Source organism: Scyliorhinus torazame, chromosome 5, assembly GCF_047496885.1.
Source record: "Scyliorhinus torazame isolate Kashiwa2021f chromosome 5, sScyTor2.1, whole genome shotgun sequence".
NCBI classification, from domain to species: domain Eukaryota; kingdom Metazoa; phylum Chordata; class Chondrichthyes; order Carcharhiniformes; family Scyliorhinidae; genus Scyliorhinus; species Scyliorhinus torazame.
In genome coordinates this window covers 1,462,335-1,483,009 of record NC_092711.1, presented here as the reverse complement: position 1 = coordinate 1,483,009, position 20,675 = coordinate 1,462,335, and positions in this window count along the sequence as shown.

The window sequence follows — 20,675 nt, the reverse complement described above, 5'->3', positions numbered from 1 at the left end:
AGGGGAGATAGATATAGGACAGATGTCAGAGGTAGGTTCTTTACTCAGAGAGTAGTAAGGGCGTGGAATGCCCTGCCTGCAACAGTAGTGGACTCGCCAACACTAAGGGCATTCAAATGGTCATTGGATAGACATATGGGCGATAAGGGAATAGTGTAGATAGGCTTTAGAGTGGTTTCACAGGTCGACGCAACATCGAGGGCCGAAGGGCCTGTACTGCGCTGGAATGTTCTAAGGCAAACTTTATTTTCTCCAGCTTGAGAAGCCCAGCCATGTCACTGACCCAAGTCGCCACACTCTGGGGCTCCGAGTCCCTCCACATTAAAAGGATCCATCTCCGGGCTACCAGGGAGGCAAAGGCCAGAACGTCGGCCTCTTTCGCCCCCTGAACTCCCGGCTCTTCGGACACGCCGAAGATCGCCACCTCCGGACTCGGCGCCAACCGTGTTTTTAGCACCGTGGACATCGCCTTGGCAAACCCCTGCCAGAACCCTCCCAAGCTTCGGGCATGCCCAGAACATGTGGACATGGTTTGCTGGGCTTCCCGCACACCTCGCACATCTGTCTTCTCCCCCGAAAAACTTCCTCATCCTCGCCGCCGTCATCTGTGCCCGGTGGACCACCTTAAACTGGATCTCTAGCTCTTAATCTCTGTCCAGAAAACTCTCGAGCAATAAATGAAATGAAAATTGCTTATTGTCACAAGTAGGCTTCAATGGAGTTACTGTGAAAAGCCCCTAGTCGCCACATTCCGGCGCCTGTTCGGGGAGGCTGGTACGGGAATTGAACCGTGCTGCTGGCCTGCCTTGGTCTGCTTTCAAAGCCAGCGATTTAGCCCACCGCGCTCTGGGGTGGTGAATTCCACAGAATCACCGACCTCGCCTCTGTCTTAAATCTGCCTCCCCTCCGCCTCAACCCACAGCCTCCCGTTCGATTCTCCCCAACAGGGGACAACGCCCGCTCTGCGTCGGCCCCCTTTTGCGTCTCGCATCCCTCCAAAAACGGGAGCACAGTTGCTTCGCAACGCCAGGGTCCCGGGTTCGATTCCCGGCTTGGCTCACTGTCTGCGCGGAGTCTGCACGTCCTCTCCCCCCCGCCCCCCCCGTGTGGGGGGCTTCCTCCGGGTGCTCCGGTTTCCTCCCACGAGACCCAAAAGACGTGCGGGTTCGGTGGATTGGCCGTGATAAATTGCCCCTTAGTGTCCAAAAAGGGTTAAGTGGGGTTACGGGGATAGGGTGGAGGTGTGGGCTTGGGTAGGGGTGTTCTTTCCAAGGGCCGGAGCAGACTCGATGGGCTGAACGGCCTCCTTCTGCACTGTAAATTCTATGAATATGAACAAAATTTAATTGGCATCATATTTAAATAGAGAGAGAGATTGTAGAACTCTGTGGTTCAGTGTCACTCCCAAATCACAAAATATTAGTCCGCAGTGGTCGTCAAGGCAAATGAAATGTTATCCTTTATTGTAAAGGGAACAGGTTATCTGTTAACAGAGCCCCCAACATTTATAAATATCCCGATGCGAACCCCAACTAACTTTTATATTCGAACAAACGTAATTATTAACATTGCAGAAAATAACTTCTCAATTAACAGTTAAACAGTTCACAAAATGAAAGAAAACCCTTTCGACTACTAACTTATACCTCCTCTACCTCCATCACAGGTCAAAAGCCACTGGTAAATAAAGTTAGCAAACGCAGGGTTACTGGCTGGGGAGATTTTGCGCGGCGGTTTCTTCGAAAGACTGCTTGGGAAGAGACAGAGAGAGAGAGAAAACCCCTTTCAGACGCCATCTGCACGTCCTGTCTTTGGCAAACTGCCTGCTACAGACCTGGCTCCTCCCATTATATCATCTCTCCCCCACTTCTCGTACCAGCCCCCCCCCCCCGAACAGGCGCCGGAATGTGGCGACTAGGGGCTTTTCGCAGTAATTTCATTTGAAGCCGACTTGTGACAATAAGCGATGATTTCATTTTCATTTCTGACCATCTTTTCTGAACACAGCCCTTCAATTATCTAAACCCCAGGGAACTTCTTTCCATAAACAAAATGTCCATCAGCCCCATATAGGTAAACAATTACATGGTTAGAATGAATGATGATCCCACTTTTACAACCTCTTAATTACACATTTTGCAGGCACAGAGTCTCCCTGAATGTTAAACCATGATCTTTAAACATATTACTGCAACGGATAGAGATTATACAATCTATTTAAAAATTACTGAATTCATCACATCTAAAAATGCGAGTGTTTTGTTAAAGTTGTGCATATGGAGCGGGTTTTGATCTTGCTCAAGGAAAACCATAAGACATAGAAGCAGAATTAGGCCACTCGGCCCATCGAGTCTGCTCCGCCATTCAATCATGGCTGATACTTTTCTCCTCCCCATTCTCCTGCCTCCTCCCCATAACCCCTGATCCCCTCCTGATGCACGATCAATGACCACTAAAGCGAGGTTGTGGTCCAAATGAAGGCTTTAATAAGCTAGATGTTTCCCCCAGCAGCTCAGGTACAGAATGAAGGCTGCTGGGGCGGCACAGGCTCTTGTACCCCGCCTAGCAGGGCGGAGCTACCATACAGCTTGACCAATGGGAAACATATAATATCTACCAATGGTGTTCCAGCATTACCAGGTACCGTAATACCTCACACAGACTACCACACCTTATTGATCAAGAACCTATCTATCTCTGTCTTAAAGACACTCAGTGATTCGGCCTCCACAGCCTTCTGCGGCAAGGAGTTCCACAGATTCACCACATCTCTGGCTGAAGAAATCCCTCCTCGTCTCTGTTATAAAGGATCGTCCCTTCAGTCTGAGATGGTGTCCTCTGCTTCTAGTTTTTCCCACAAGTGGAAACATCCTCTCCACGTCCGCTCTATCCAGGCCTCGCCGTATCCTGTAGTTTCAATAAGATCCCCCCCTCATCCTTCTAAACTCCAACGAGTACAGACCCAGAGTCCTCAACCGCTCCTCATACGACAAGCTCTTCATTCCAGGGATCATTCGTGTGAATCTCCTCTGGACCCTTTCCAAGGCCAGCACATCCTTCCTTAGATACGGGGCCCAAAACTGCTCACAATACTCCAAATGGGGTCTGTCCAGAGCCTTATACAGCCTCAGAATTACATCCCTGGTCTTGTATTCTAGCCCTCTCGACATGAATGCTAACATTGCATTTGCCTTCCTAACTACCGACTCAACCTGCACATTAACCTTAAGAGAATCGTGAACAAGGATTCCCAAGTCCCTTTGTGTTTCTGATTTCCGAAGCATTTCCCCATTTAGAAAATAGTCTGTGCCTAAATTCCTCCTTCCAAAGTGCCTAACCTCACACTTTTCCACAATGTATTTCACCTGCCACTTCATTGCCCGCTCTCCTAGCCTGTCCAAGTCCTTCTGCAGCCCCCTTGCTTCCTCAATGTTACCTGCCCCTCTACATGTATTCCACCTGCCACTTCATTGCCCGCTCTCCTAGCCTGTCCAAGTCCTTCTGCAGCCCCCTTGCTCCCTCAGTACTACCTGCCCCTCTACAGATCTTTGTATCATCTGCAAACTTAGCAACAGAGCCTTCAGTTCCTTCTTCCAGATCATTAATGTATATCGTGAAAAGTTGTGGTCCCAGCTCAGACCCGAGGTACACCACTAGTCACCGGCTGCCATCCTGAAGAAGACCCCTTTATCCCCACTCTCTGCCAGTCAGCCAATCCTCTATCCATGCCAGGATCTTACCCTGAACACTATGGGCTCTTAACTTAGGGTATAAATGCGCCAGTATTACGGTCCCAGACCAGACCTCAACAGGGGCTCGGATACTAGACAGGAACCCCATTATTTTATTAAGACAGATCTCTCTACCCCACTCGCTGTCTCCTGACCATCTCACTGCGACTAAAGACAGCCCTTGTGTTTGAACCTTCTTTCCATAAACAAAACATCCATCAGCCCCCATATAGGTAAACAATCACATGGTTACAATGAATGATGATCTCACCTTTACGACATCTTAATCGCACATTTTGCAGCTACCGTTTGCCTGTATGTTGAACCAGGATTTTTACAAAACTTTCAAAAATGCGCCAGATATATACATGGGGGTGTAGAAGTCAACTATTTCCTAACGCACCTGATCGGTAAAAGATAGCTATTTAGGATAAATATTAAGCTCCAGTTTTACACATTTTAAAATAAGGATTTCAACAGTCATAGCCTCAGGTCATCTCAAAAAGGACAGGGCAGGCTCCATAGCAACAGCACAGCAACGACACAGTGACATGAAGGCTCCATTGTTATAACAGCTAAGTCAGCAAACGGCCAGTTCAAACTGGTCTTGATAACAGCACAATAGCGCATTCCTTAACATACACAAGTATGAAACAATTAGAACGAATGTTGCATATTAAAGATCATAGAATTTACAGTGCAGAAGGAGGCCATTCGACCCATCGAGTCTGCACCGGCTCTTGGAAAGAGCACCCTACCCAAGGTCAACACCTCCACCCTATCCCCATAACCCAGTAACCCCACCCAACACTAAGGGCAATTTTGGACACTAAGGGCCAATTTATCGTGGCCAATCCACCTAACCTGCACATCTTTGGACTGTGGGAGGAAACCGGAGCACCCGGAGGAAACCCACGCACACACGGGGAGGATGTGCAGACTCCGCACAGACAGTGACCCAAGGCGGAATCGAACCTGGGACCCTGGAGCTGTGACGCAATTGTGCTATCCACAAGGCTACCGTGCTGCCTGGACAGCTACCCGTCAAATCAAACTCATTTGATTCTAACCCAAACCAATTAAGATGACTTAGATGTGTAGATAGATGGCGAAAAACTGATATGATTTAGTATAACTGGGCGGGTCCGTACGGCCATCTTTATTCATGAATCATCTATACTTTGATCTGAACTATTCACTGTCTCCCTGTCTTCACATTTCATTTTCAGACTTTGACTTCTAAAGTTATTGCGAGCTGTTTGTCTAAGCAAGAAGATCATTTCAGTGATTCTTTGAACTGTCTCCGAATTGCCTTTCAAATTGTAATCAATAGCAGACAAATAAAACAATACTTATTTGCAACTGAGAAATTTTAACTTAAAGTTCTACTGAGTTCTGGTAATCGCAGAGTGCTACTGAAACCGCGTGGTAGATCTATCGGTGTGGGGGGTGGAATTCTCCGCTGGAGGGGCTATCCGTTCTGTCAGCAGCGGAACCCCACTCATGGTTTCCCGGCAGTGTGGGGTGGTCTATATCTAGGAGATAGAGTAGGTTTTGGTCCAGTACTGTATAGTATAGTTGAGGGGCATAGGTAAGGGAGACAGTCAAGATCTTTTTCCAAAGATAGTGTTATGGGCCAGGGTTTCGAGAACCCCAAAGTGCATCATGGAGTTCCCCTGACCCACAACTTTTACTAGATTGCGGTATGGGGCGCACACGGCCCACTCTACAGGTGTGGGACAGCAGAAATGGAAAAGTATTTTTTTTCAAGCAAAACAATGTTTATTCCATGAACTCAAGTTAACCTTTTAAACATACAGTGAACATCTTAGCAACCATTAAACCCTAACCCTAACCCTAACCAACACTGATACCCCCCAAATATACAGTACTCTGCAGGTAACCCTTAGTAACTTTCCAAACAACATCCTGAAGTCCAAGAGCCTTGTTAACAAAGACACCATGCGCCCGGGTCGGAGAATCCCGGGGGGGGGGGGGGGCGAATCCCGTCCCGACGCCGGCTTCCCTATTCTCTGCCGCCGGTTTTCAGGGGCCGGCGGGATTCCCGCCACGCCGGTCAGGGGCTGTTGACAGCGCCCCCCCCCCCCCCCGGCGATTCTCCGGGCCCCGGTGGGCCGAGCGGCCGTCACGTTTCGCCCAGTCCCGCCGGCGTGAATTACTCGCCTCACGCACGGCGGGATCTGGCAGTTAAGTGTGCGGGAGCCGGCCTGGGAGGAGGGGGTGGTTCCGTGGGGGGGCCTTCTTTCCTCCGCGCCGGGCCCCTGTAGGGCTCCCCCATATAGCCCCCGAGGGAGTGGAGAATCCCTCGCTTTCGGCGCGTCGTTGACGCCGGAGTGGTTGGCGCCGGTTTGCATTCCTTACAGAAACAGGCATTACTTTGAAATCATCAAGTGGCCTGGAGACATTCTTTAGCATGCAGCGAGAGAGCGAGACCAAAATACACCTCCTTGGTTTGACAGCTCTCCAACTGAAAGCAAAGCTAAAACTCGGAGCCACAAACTGCTTCCAGCTCAAAACGAAAGTAAAAAGCAGAGCCAGAGCCCAGCCCCGCCCACACACTGACATCACTGCAGCCACTTGAGACGACAACCATTTCTTAAAGTGACATTACCATGACAGTAGGGGAGTCTGGAACTAGAGGGCACAGTTTAAGGTGCCCTCTCGTTCGAGAGGATCTACAACTCATCCCGCTTCCCAGCACATGGCCAGTACCCTCCAAAGGCCGGACATTTCATGCGCTCTTCCAGCTACTTTTTAAATCGTCGTTAGTTTCCCTCCTCAACTACCCCCTCGGACTGCGAGTTCCAGATCCCCACCGTCCTCTCTCTGGGTGGAAAACTCTTTCCTCAAATCCTCCCCCTCAACTTCCTGTCCCTCACCTTAAATTTATTGGCCATTATTGGCTCTTCAACTAAGGGGAACAGCTGTTCCCTATCCACCCGGTCCAGGCCCCTCGTAATCTCGTCCACCTCGATCAGGTCGCCCCCCTCAGTCCTCTCTCCTCCAGCGAAAACGACCCCAGCCTATCCAACCTCTCTTCGTCGCTGAAACGCTCCATCCCAGGCAACATCCGGGTGAATCTCCTCTGCACCCCCTCCAGTGCAACTCATCCTCCCAAAAATGTGGCGACGAGAACTGTACACAGTGCTCCAGCTGTGGCCGCACCAACAGTTACCATCGATCAGAAACTGGACTGGACCCAGCCATATAAACACAGCGGCTACCAGAGCAGGTCAGAGGCCGGGAATCCTGCGGAGAGCAACTCCCCTCCTGACCCCCCCCCCCCCCCCCCACCCTCAAAGCCTGTCCGTCATCTACAAGGACACAAGTCAGGAGTGCGATGGGAGACTCTCCACTTGCCTGGATGAGCGCGGCTCCCAACCACACTCGAGAAGCTCGACACCATCCAGGACAAAGCAGCCCCGCTCGATCGACACGCTGACCACCGACACTCGCTCCCTCCTCCCCCCCGACGCACAGCCGTGTGCACCGTCTACAAGACGCCCCCCGGGAACTCGCTGAGGTTCCCGGGTTCAATTCCGGCCTCGGGTGACTGTCTGGAGTCGGCGCGTTCTCCCCGTGTCTGCGTGGGTTTCCTCCCACACTCCGACGATGTGCGGGTTAGGTGGGGCTACAGGGATAGTGGGTCTACGTAGGACATGAGCTTCAGTGTGTGCCAAATCCAGGAAGATTTCAAGGAGCAACATCAATCCCCGACCATGGCCTTCTTCCTTCGCTCTCGCAAAGACCTTCACCTCTGCCAACCGCGAGGGATTGTGGAACGTCCTCCTGAAATTCGGCTGTCTGCCGAAATTCGTCACCGGTCTCCACCTGCTCCTCGACGACGTGCAAGCCGGGATTCTCACCGACGGGACCACCACAGACCCGATACGTGTGTAAACTGGGCCATCTACAGGTTTGCTGACGATACGACCACAGTGGGCCGGATCTCGAATAACGACGAGTCCAAATACAGGCGGGAGATAGAGAACCTAGTGGAGTGGTGCAGCGACAACAATCTCTCCCTCAATGCCAACAAAAATAAAGAGCTGGTCATTGACTTCAGGAAGCAAAGTACTGTCCACACCCCTGTCAGCATCAACGGGGCCGAGGTGGAGATGGTTAGCAGTTTGAAATTCCTAGGGGTGCACATCTCCAAAAATCTGTCCTGGTCCACCCACGTCGACGCTACCACCAAGAAAGCACAACAGCGCCTATACTTCCTCAGGAAACTAAGGAAATTCGGCAGGTCCACATTAACCCTTACCAACTTTGACAGATGCACCATAGAAAGCATCCTATCGGGCTGCATCTCAGCCTGGTATGGCAACTGCTCGGCCCAGGACCGCAAGAAACTTCAGAGAGTCGTGAACACCGCCCAGTCCGTCACACGAACCCGCCTCCCATCCATTGACTCCATCTACACCTCCCGCTGCCTGGGGAAAGCGGGCAGCGTAATCAAAGACCCCTCCCACCCGGCTTACTCACTCTTCCAACTTCTTCCATCGGGCAGGAGATACAGAAGTCTGGGCATAGGTTTAAGGTGGGAGGGGCGAGGTTTAGAGTATATGTACGAGGCAAGTTTTTTACACAGAGGGTAGTGGGTGCCTGGAACTCGCTGCCGGAGGAGGTGGTGGAAGCAGGGACGATAGGGACATTTAAGGGGCATCTTGACAAATATACGAATAGGATGGGAATAGAAGGATACGGACCCAGGAAGTGTAGAAGATTGTAGTTTAGTCGGGCAGCATGGTCGGCACGGGCTTGGAGGGCCGAAGGGCCTGTTCCTGTGCTGTACATTTCTTTGTTCTTTGTTCTTTTGTTCTAATCAAGACCCACGGTGAGCCCCTGGACAATGTGTAATTGGGATAGGGTCGATGGCGAGGGACATCTGACGGCGGGTCTGGTGTGTGATGCGGGCCCAAGTTACGGGTATGGCTGATCGGCAGGGGAGGGGCAGGGGCAGGGAGGGGCGAGGAACCCCCCCCCCCGACCCCCAGGTTGCTCATGTGGAACGTGCAACTGCTGGATGGGCCGGTCAACACGGTCATAGATCCAGGCTTAGACCGTTCGAGTGCCAAGTTGCCGAGGGGGTCGGCAGCGGCGAGAGAGCTGGGGGGGGGGGGGGGTTGATGGAGCGCATGGTGGAGGTTAGATGTTGGCGGATAGGGCAGCGCGGTGGCACAGTGGGTTAGCCCTGCTGCCTCACGGGGCCGAGGTCCCGGGTTCGATCCCGGCTCTGGGTCACTGTCCGTGTGGAGTTTGCACATTCTCCCCGTGTCTGCGTGGGTTTCGCCCCCACAACCCAAAGATGTGCCGGGGAGGTGGATGGGCCACGCTAAATTGCCCCTTAATTGGGAAAAATTAATTGGGTACTCTAAATTTATACATTTAAAAAAAGATGTTGGCGGATGAGGGTGGAGGAGGGCGGGGGGTTGTGAGTAGGTGAGGGCCCCCATTCGGGTCTATGCATTACTTAGGCCCCATTTAGAATACTGTGAGCAATTTTGGGCCCCACACCTCAGGAAGGACATACTGGCACTGGAGCGGGTCCAGCGGACATTCACACGGATGATCCCAGGAATGGTAGGCCTCGCATACGATGAACGTCTGAGGATCCTGGGATTATATTCATTGGAGTTTAGGAGGTTGAGGGGAGATCTAATAGAAACTTACAAGATAATGAATGTCTTAGATAGGGTGGACGTAGGGAAGTTGTTTCCATTAGCCGGGGAGACTAGGACCCGGGGGCACAGCCTTAGAATAAAAGGGAGTCACTTTAGAACAGAGATGAGGAGAAATTTCTTCAGCCAGAGAGTGGTGGGTCTGTGGAATTCATTGCCACAGAGGGCGGTGGAGGCCGGGACGTTGAGTGTCTTTAAGATAGAAGTTGATAAATTATTGATTTCTCGAGGAATTAAGGGCTGTGGAGAGAGAGCGGGTGAATGGAGTTGAAATCAGCCATGATTGAATGGTGGAGTGGACTCGATGGGCCGAATGGCCTCACTTCCGCTCCTGCGTCTGATGGTCTTACGTGGAGGTGAGCGACCAGGAGGGGTTGAGGTCACAGCCGCCACGTTGTGGGAGTCACTCAAGGCTGTAGTGAGGGGACGGGGGTGGGGGTGGGAGTTGATATCAATCCGGGCGGGGGTGGAGCGGGAGGTGAGGGTGAGGCTGGTGGAGGAGATTCTGAGGGTGGACGGGTATTGGGAGGCCCCGGGAGGAGGGGCTGTTGAAGGAGAGGCTCAAGATGGAGTTTGGGCTTGCTGTCTACGGGGACTATAGAACATTCCAGCGCAGTCCAGGCCCTTCGGCCCTCGATGTTGCGCCGAACTGTGAAACCTCTCTAAAGCCCATCGACACTATTCCCTTATCTCCCATATGTCTATCCAATGACCATTTGAATGTCCTTAGTGTTGGCGAGTCCACTACTGTTGCAGGCAGTGCATTCCACGCCCTTACTACTCTCTGAGTAAAGAACCTACCTCTGACATCTGTCCGATATCTATCTCCCCTCAATTTAAAGTTATGTCCCCTCGTGCTAGACAGCACCATCCGAGGAAAAAGGGTCTCATTGTCCACCCTATCCAATCCTCTGATCATCTTGTATGCCTCAATTAAGTCACCTCTTAACCTTCTCCTCTCGAACGAAAACAGCCTCAAGTCCCTCAGCCTTTCCCTCATAAGATCTTCCCTCCATACCAGGCAACATCCTGGTAAATCCCCTCTGCACCTGGGGAAGACGGCGGGGCCAGTTACGGAGGGCCAGAAGGGGGCGGTGTGCGAGTACGGGGAGACGGTGGGCTGGGGTGCCGCGCCCGTCGCTTGAGGAAGCAGGAGGCGGCGAGGGAGATTGGAAGAGTGAGGGATGATGAGGGCGAGGTGGCGATGGGCCCGGAAGGGGGTGAGCGGGGTGCTCGAGGCCTTCTGCAGGAGGCTTGAATGAGTCAGTGGGGTGGAGTCTCCGCAAGGTGGAGGAGGGGCACCTGGAGGCCCCAAATCGGGCTGAGGGAGGTGATGGAGGGTGGGGGGGGGGGGGGGGGGGGGGGGGCTTGGCAGGCGGGGAAGGCCCCGGCGCCGTGCGGATTCCCGGTGGAGTTTTATAAAACGTTTCGGGGCGGAGCTGGGTGCCATGGCTGGTGAGTGTGTACAATGAGGGGGGCGGGGAGAGAGAGAGGGGAGGGGGGGGAGACATTATCGCCCTGATTCGTAAACAGGATAAAGTACCTCCCGAGAGCATTGTTGAATGGAGACACTGTAGTGATATGCCTGTCAGCAATATACCTCGAGCAGTACGGTAGCACAAGTGGCTAGCACTGTGGCTTCACAGCGCCAGGGTCCCAGGTTCGATTCCCCGCTCGGGTCACTGTCTGCGCGGAGTCTGCGCGTCCTCCCCCGTGCGTGCGTGGGTTTCCTTCCAAAGACGTGCGGGTTAGGTGAATTCGTGTCCCAGAAAAAGGTTAAGGAGGGGTTACGGGGGAAGTGAGGGTTTAAGCGGGTCGGTGCAGACTCGATGGGCCGAATGGCCTCCTTCTGTACTCTATGAAGGGGCTGGTTTAGAACACTGGGCTAAATCGCTGGCTTTTAAGGCAGGCCAGCAGCACGGTTCGATTCCCGTACCAGCCTCCCCGAACAGGCGCCGGAATGTGGCGACTAGGGGCTTTTCACAGTAACTTCATTTGAAGCCTACTTGTGACAATAAGTGATTTTCATTTCTTGTTCTATATAATCAGTAACTTGGTCTGTGCGGCATTCTGATTGTTACCTTACCACGTGAACATCGATGAATCATCATTCTATTCAATACCCCAGCAGTCCTGTAGGAAGCACTGCAAAGGGCCCCCTTACTGATCAAGAACCTATCTATCTCTGTCTTAGAGACACTCAGTGATTTGGCCTCCACAGCCTTCTGCGGCAAAGAGTTCCACAGATTCACCACCCTCTGGCTGAAGAAATCCCTCCTCGTCTCTGTTGTAAAGGATCGTCCCTTCAGTCTGAGATGGTGTCCTCTGCTTCTAGTTTTTCCCACAAGTGGAAACATCCTCTCCACGTCCACTCTATCCAGGCCTCGCAGTATCCTGTAAGTTCCAATAAGATCCCCCCTCATCCTTCTAAACTCCAGCGAGTACAGACCCAGAGTCCTCAACCGTTCCTCGTACGACAAGCTCTTCATTCCAGGGATCGTTCTTGCGAACCTCCTCTGGACCCTTTCCAAGGCCCCAGCACGTCCTCCCTTAGATACGGGGCCCGAAACTGCTCGCAATACTCCAAATGGGGCCTGACCAGAGCCTCAGAAGTACTGGAGGCCGAGAAGGCCTTCGACCGGGTGGAGTGGGCCTGCTTGTTCGAGGTGCGTGGGCGGTTTGGGTTCGGGCAGGGGTTTCGTAGATTGGGTCCGGGCTGCTGTTCAACACGGCGGTGGCGAGGTGCGGATGAACCGAGTGAGTTTGGGGTACTTGGGGTTAGACCGTGGGACTGATGTACCGTCAAGAATGTACCGTCAGGAACCGAGGCTTTATTGAACAAGATGTGGCTCCTTACGGGAGGCCACTTCTAACGAGTTAGCGAGCTGACAAGATCACCCCCTTCCAGTAACCACTGGAGGACGTACGCAGACTTCATGCCCGTGATATAAGCATCTCTGATTAAACGTTCGGTGTGCTGGACTGCCGAAACTGCCTGGCAGTCACAGTTCCTACCTAGGATCTGCAGGGCACGCAATAAATCACCCAGAGTCCCCCCGGGGAGTTGCTGTCTCGTGGCCAGGAGGTGCCTGGCGTACACTTGATTCACCGGCCGAACGTAATGCCCCTTCAGGAGCGTCATCACTCCGGAGTAGGTGGGCGCCTCCCGGATGAGGGGAAAAATGCCAGGGCTCACCCGTGAATAGGGGACTAGGGGCTTGTGCGAGCCCGAGGGTTGTTCAGCGGCTGCTCTGAGGTAGCCTTCGAAGCAGGCTAGCCAGTGGGTGAAGGTGGACGTGGCGTTGGCTGCGCGAGGGCCCAGCTGCAGGCGGTCAGGCTTGATGCGGAGGTCCACCGTTTAAAAAATATTGTTCAATAAATTGATGCACCGCCAATTACCACAAAGACGAGAATGGTGGAACAGCCGAGGCTTTATTGAGCAAAGATGTTGTGCCTCCTGTCGCTGGAACCAAAATGGCTGCCGCGCAGGAGAGCACACCCTTTTATACTCCGCCCACTGGGCGGAGCCAGCAGGCAGGTCTTTACCGTCGTACCTCTAATATACGGGCAGTGCCGTAATACATATAATATACCACTAGTGGTGTTCACCACAGGGACGAGGCAGGGGTGCCCACTCTCCCCGCTGCTTTGCGCCTTGGCGATAGAGCCACTGGCAATGGCGTTTAGAGCTTTGAGGGATTGGAGAGGGCTTGAGCGGGCGGCGGGGGGGGGGTGGGGGGGGGGGTATAGAGCACAGGATCCCGCTGCACACGACCTGTTGCTATATGTCTCGGACATGATGGGCAGCATTGGGGGCATGATGGGAATTTTCCGGGAATTTGGCCAGTTTTCGGGAAAGAGGTGTTCCCGATGGATCGGCGCTCCCAAATTTGACGAATCCTAACTGGGCCGCAAAGATTGCGAGGGTGAGGAAGTGGGCCGTGGGGGTGTGGGGACGGGCGGAGGTGGCATCATGGAACATAGAAAATACAGCACAGAACAGGCCCCTCGGCCCACGATGTTGTGCCGAACTTTTGTCCTCGATTAAGAACAAATTAATCTACACCCCATCATTCTACCGTAATCCATGTACCTATCCAATAGCCGCTTGAAGGTCCCGAATGTTTCCGACTCAACTACTTCCACAGGCAGTGCATTCCATGCCCCCACTACTCTCTGGGTAAAGAACCTACCTCTGACATCCCCCCTATATCTTCCACCATTCACCTTAAATTTATGTCCCCTTGTAATGGTTTGTTCCACCCGGGAAAGAAGTCTCTGACTGTCTATCTATTCCCCTGATCATCTTATAAACCTCTATCAAGTCGCCCCTCATCCTTCTCCGTTCTAATGAGAAAAGGCCTAGCACCCTCAACCTTTCCTCGTAAGACCTACTCTCCATTCCAGGCAACATCCTGGTAAATCTCCTTTGCACCTTTTCCAGAGCTTCCACATCCTTCCTAAAATGAGGCGACCAGAACTGTACACAGTACTCCAAATGTGGCCTTACCAAGGTTTTGTACAGCTGCATCATCACCTCACGGCTCTTAAATTCAGTCCCTCTGCTGTTTGTCATTTTTATAAATGACCTGGAGGAGGGCGTAGAAGGATGGGTGAGTAAATTTGCAGATGACACTAAAGTCGGTGGAGTTGTGGACAGTGCGGAAGGATGTTACAAGTCACAGAGGGACATAGATAAGCTGCAGCGCTGGGCTGAGAGGTGGCAAATGGAGTTTAATGCAGAAAAGTGTGAGGTGATTCATTTTGGAAGGAAGACAGAGTACTGGGCTCATGGTAAGATTCTTGGCAGTGTGGATGAGCAGAGAGATCTCGGTGTCCATGTACATAGATCCCTGAAAGTTGCCACCCAGGTTGAGAGGGTTGTTAAGAAGGCGTACGGTGTGTTAGCTTTTATTGGTAGAGGGATTAAGTTTCGGAGCCATGAGGTCATGTTTTTAAATATATATATATTTATTCAAATTTTTCAACAGATTTTCAACAAACCCCCCCCCCCCCCCCAACAAAAAGAAAGAAACAAGAACACAATAATCAAAAATTATACATTGGAATTCCCCCCATATACAATAACCCCCCCATATGACATTTAAAAGCACAAATAGGGAACCCCCCCCCACCTTCACCCAAACGCAACCCCAAAAGAACCCCCCCCCACCTTCACCCAAACGCAACCCCAAAAGAACCCCCCCCCCCCCTCTCCCCACCCCTGGGCTGCTGCTGCTGACCTCCTCCTAACGCTCCGCGAGATAGTCTGGGAACGGTTGCCATCGCCTGAGGAACCCCAGCACAGACCCTCGCAAGGCAAACCTTATCCTCTCCAGCTTGTTGAACCCTGCCATGTCATTGATCCGAGCTTCCGCACTAGGGGGCTTCGCGTCTTTCCATAATAGCAAAATCCTCCGCCGGGCTACCAGGGACGCAAAGGCCAGGATACCGGCCTCTTTCGCCTCCTGCACTCCCGGCTCGTCCGATACCCCAAATAGTGCCAACCCCCAACTCGTCTTGACCCGGGCGTTCACCACCTTGGACATAGTCCTCGCGAAACCCCTCCAAAACCCATCCAGTGCCAGGCACGACCAGAACATGTGGACGTGATTCGCCGGGCTCCCCGAGCACCTCCCACATCTGTCCCCCACCCCAAAGAACCGACTCAACCTCGCCCCTGTCATATGCGCTCTGTGAGTAACTTTGAACAGTATTAGGCTGAGCCTGGCGCAAGAGGAGGAAGAATTAACCCTACTCAGGGCATCAGCCCACAGACCCTCATCTATCTCCTCCCCAAGCTCCTCCTCCCACTTGCCCTTTAACTCCTCCACCCAGGCCTCCTCCTCTTCCTTCAGCTCCTGGTAAATCGCCGAAACCTTGCCGTCGCCAACCCATACACCCGAAATCACCCCGTCCTCAATCCCACGTGCCGGGAACAGCGGGAATTCCCTCACCTGCCGCCTCACAAACGCCCTCACTTGCATGTACCTGAAAGCGTTTCCCGGGGGTAGCCCAAACTTCTCCTCCAGCGCCCCTAGGCTCGCAAACGTTCCATCGATGAACAGGTCCCCCATTCTTCTAATCCCTGCCCGATGCCAGCTGCGAAACCCCCCCGTCCACCCTTCCCGGGGCGAACCGATGGTTCTCCCGGGTCGGGGACCAAACCGAGGCTCCCACCTCGCCCCTGTGTCGCCTCCACTGCCCCCAGATCTTCAACGTCGCCACCACCGGACTCGTGGTGTACCTTGTCGGCGAGAGCGGCAGCGGTACCGTCACCAGCGCCCTCAGGCTCGTGCCCACACAGGACGCCATCTCCAACCTCTTCCACGCCGCCCCCCTCTCCCTCCATTACCCACTTACGGATCATCGCCACATTGGCTGCCCAATAATAGCCGCACAAATTCGGCATCGCCAGCCCCCCCCTGTCCCTGCTACGCTCCAGAAACACTCTCTCCACCCTCGGAATCTTATTCGCCCACACAAATCCCATGATGCTCCTGCTTACCCGTTTGAAAAAGGCCTTGGGGATCATAATGGGAAGGCATTGGAACACAAAGAGAAACATCGGACGGACCGTCATTTTGACCGACTGCACCCTACCCGCCAGTGAGAGTAGCAGCACATCCCATCTTTTAAAATCCTCCTCCATCTGCTCCACCAACCGCGTCAAGTTGAGCTTGTGCAGGGCCCCCCAACTCCTAGCTACTTGGATCCCCAGGTACCGAAAGCTCCTTTCCGCCCTCTTCAGCGGTAGCTCGTCTATCCCCCTTCCCTGGTCCCCTGAATGCACCACAAAGTGCTCACTCTTCCCTACGTTGAGGTTATACCCCGAAAAGACCCCAAACTCCCTTCGGATCCGCATGACCTCCTCCATCCCCTCCACTGGATCCGCCACATACAGCAACAGGTCGTCCGCATATAGCGACACCCGATGTTCCTCTGCCCCTCGGACCAATCCCCTCCATTTCCTGGACTCCCTGAGTGCCATGGCCAGAGGCTCAATTGCCAGTGCAAACAACAAGGAGGACAGGGGACACCCCTGCCTCGTCCCCCGATACAGCCGAAAGTACTCCGACCTCTGCCGGTTCGTAGCCACACTCGCCACCGGGGCTCTATATAGCAGCCTGACCCACCTGATGAACCCCTCCCCGAACCCAAACCTCCGCAGCACTTCCCAAAGATACTCCCACTCCACCTGGTCAAAGGCCTTCTCCGCGTCCATTGCTGCCACTACCTCCGCTTCCCCCTCCACCGAGGGCATCATAATCACATTGAGGAGCCTCCGCACATTTGTATTTAGCTGCCTGCCCTTTACAAATCCGTCTGGTCCTCATGGATCACCCCCGGGACACAGTCTTGAATTCTCGTAGCCAGCACCTTCGCCAGCAACTTAGCGTCAACACTGAGGAGCGAGATCGGTCTATACAACCCACATTGCAGTGGATCCTTGTCCCGCTTCAGGATCAAAGAAATCAGCGCCCTGGACATTGTCGGGGGCAATGTCCCCCCCCTCCCTCGCCTTATTAAAAGTCCTCACTAGCAACGGGCCCAGCAGGTCCACGCGTTTCCTGTAAAATTCATCCGGGAACCCACCCAGCCCCGGGGCCTTCCCCGTCTGCATGCTCCCCAATCCTTTAACCAGCTCCTCCAGCCCAATCGGCGCCCCCAAACCAGCCACCTCCTCCTCCTCCACCCTCGGGAACCTCAGCTGATCTAGGAATCGTCGCATCCCCTCCTCCCCCGCCGGGGGCTCAGACCTGTACAGATCCCCATAGAAGTCCCTAAATACCTCGTTTATTCTCACCGCACTCCGCACCGTATTCCCCCCTCTACCCTTCAGTCCACCTATCTCCCTCGCTGCCTCCCTCTTATGGAGCTGGTGTGCCAGCATCCGACTCGCCTTCTCCCCATACTCATAAGTCGCCCCCTGCGCTTTCCTCCACTGTGCCCCTGCTTTCCCCGTGGTCATCAGATCGAATTCCGTCTGGAGGTTCCGTCGCTCCCTGAGTAGCCCCTCCTCGGGGGCCTCCGCATACCTCCTGTCCACCCTTAAAATCTTCCCCTCCAACCTCTCCCTCTCCCTCCCCTCTCTCTTCTCCCTGTGGGCCCTAATGGAGATTAGCTCTCCCCTGACCACCGCCTTCAGCGCCTCCCAGACTACCCCCACCCGCAACTCCCCGTTGTCGTTGGCCTCCAAGTATCTTTCAATGTACCCCCGCGCCCGCCCGCACCCCCCCCTCATCCGCCAACAGTCCCACATCTAGACGCCACAGCGGGCGCTGGTCCCTCTCCTCCCCCAACTCCAGCTCCACCCAGTGCGGGGCGTGGTCCCAGATGGCTATGGCCGAATATTCCGTTCCCTCCACTTTCGGGATGAGCGCCCTGCTCAGAATAAAAAAATCTATCCGGGAGTAGGCTCTATGGACGTGGGAAAAGAAGGAAAATTCCCTGGCCTGGGACCTGACAAACCTCCATGGATCCACCCCCCCCATCTGGTCCATAAACCCCCTGAGCACCTTGGCCGCAGCCGGCCTCTTACCCGTCCTGGACCTCGAACGGTTCAGTGCTGGGTCCAGCACTGTGTTGAAGTCCCCCCCCCCCCCCCATTATCAAGCTTCCTACCTCCAGATCCGGAATCCGACCCAGCGTGCGTTTCGTAAATCCGGCATCATCCCAATTCGGGGAATATACGTTCACCAGTACCACCCGCACCCCCTGCAACCTACCGCTCACCATCACATATCGACCTCCATTATCCGCTACAATATTCAGCGCCTCGAACGACACCCGCTTCCCCACCAGTATTGCAACCCCTCTGTTCTTCGCATCCAGCCCTGAATGAAAGACCTGCCCTACCCATCCCTTTCTCAGCCTAACCTGATCTGCCACCTTCAGATGTATCTCCTGGAGCATAACCATGAGGTCACGATGCAGCTGTACAAAACTCCGGTGCGGCCGCATTTGGAGTATTGCGTGCAATTCTGGCCGCCGCATTCTAGGAAGGACGTGGCAGCATTGGAAAGGCTGCAGAGGAGATTGACCGCAAGGTTGCCTGGTACGCAGGGAAGATCTCATGAGGAAAGGCTGAGGGACTTGAGGCTGTTTTCGTTAGAGAGAAGAAGGTTAAGAGGTGACTTAATTGAGGCATACAAGATGATCAGAGGATTGGATAGGGTGGACAGTGAGAGCCTTTTTCCTTGGATGGTGATGTCTAGCACGAGGGGACATAGCTTTAAATTGAGGGGAGATAGATAGAGGACAGATGTCAGAGGTAGGTTCTTTACTCAGAGATTAGTAAGGGTGTGGAATGCCCTGCCTGCAACAGTAGTGGACTCGCCAACACTCAGGACATTCAAATGGTCATTGGATAGACATATGGACGATAAGGGAATAGTGTCGATGGGCTTTCGAGTGGTTTCACAGGTCGGCGCAACATCGAGGGCCGAAGGGCCTGTACTGCGCTGTAATGTTCTATGTTCTACGTTCTCTGCTGATGAACACTATCACACCACAGGCCTTCTGCACAGCTCCATCCACTTGAGTGGCGACTCTCAAAGATCTATGAACATAGACCCCCCAAGATCTCTCTGCTCTTCCACGTTGCCAAGAACCCTGCCGTTAACCCCCGTGTAGGGGGAACGGGTTTGAGGGTTTTGTTGCTGGCGCCTCTGCCATTCTGGCTGTCCGCTCGCCCAGTGGCGGTGTCGACTTCGAGGTTATGGGAGGCGGCACTTGTGATTGGAGGCTGATGCATGATCAATTACGATTCAAGACGAGGTAGTAACATAACTGAAGGCTTTAATAGACTAGAACTTCCCCAGCAGCTTCGATGCAGAATGAGGGCTGCTGGGGCGGCACCGGTTCTTATACCCCACCTGACAGGGCGGAGCTGCATACCGAACAGCCAATGGTAAACTCCTAGGTTTAACCAATGGTCTTCAGCCTCTCGGGTACGGCAATACCCGATAGTACCACAAGAGGGTATGGCGTTAAGGCCGCCTATTTGTGACAACAACTCAAATTAGTGGGCGGCACGGGAGCACAGTAGCTAGCACTGTTGCTTCACAGCTCCAGGGTCCCGGGTTCGATTCCCGGCTTGGGGTCACTGTCTGTGCGGAGTCTGCACATCCTCCCCGTGTGTGCGTGGGTTTCCTCCGGGTGCTCCGGGTTCCCCCCACAGTCCAAAGATGTGCAGGTTAGGTGGATTGGCCATGATAAATTGCCCTTAGTGTCCAAAATTGCCCATAGTGTTGGGTGGGGTTACTGGGTTATGGGGATAGGGTGGAGGTGTGGGCTTGGGTAGGGTGCTCTTTCCAAGAGCCGGTGCAGACTCGATGGGCCGAATGGCCTCCTTCTGCACTGTAAATTCTATGAATCAAAATCCAGATCAACGTGACAGTGGCGGGGCTGAGGACGGTCATTGAGGGGGTGGAAGGTAGAGGCGGGTGCTGTGCAAAGGAGGCACAAACGCATCCACATGTTCTAGAGGCACAGAGAGATCTGGGTGTGCAAGTCAAAGAACAAAGAACAAAGAAATGTACAGCACAGGAACAGGCCCTTCGGCCCTCCAAGCCCGTGCCGACCATACTGCCCGACTAAACTACAATCCTCTACACTTCCTGGGTCCGTATCCCTCTATTCCCATCCTATTCATATATTTGTCAAGATGCCCCTTAAATGTCCCTATCGTCCCTGCCTCCACTACCTCCTCCGGTAGTGAGTTCCAGGCACCCACTACCCTCTGCGTAAAAAACTTGCCTCGTACATCTACTCTAAACCTTGCCCCTCTCACCTTAAACCTATGCCCCCTAGTAATTGACCCCTCTACCCCGGGGAAAAGCCTCTGACTATCCACTCTGTCTATGCCCCTCATAATTTAGTATACCTCTATCAGGTCGCCCCTCAACCTCCGTCGTTCCAGTGAGAACAAACCGGGTTTATTCAACCGCTCCTCATAGCTAATGCCCTCCATACCAGGCAACATCCTGGTAAATCTCCTCTGCACCCTCTCTAAAGCCTCCACATCCTTCTGGTAGTGTGGCGACCAGAATTGAACACGATACTCCAAGTGTGGCTTAACTAAGGTTCTATACAGCTGCAACATGACTTGCCAATTCTTATACTCAATGCCCCGGCCAATGAAGGCAAGCATGCCGTCTGCCTTCTTGACTACCTTCTCCACCTGTGTCGCCCCTTTCAATGACCTGTGGACCTGTACACCTAGATCTCTCTGACT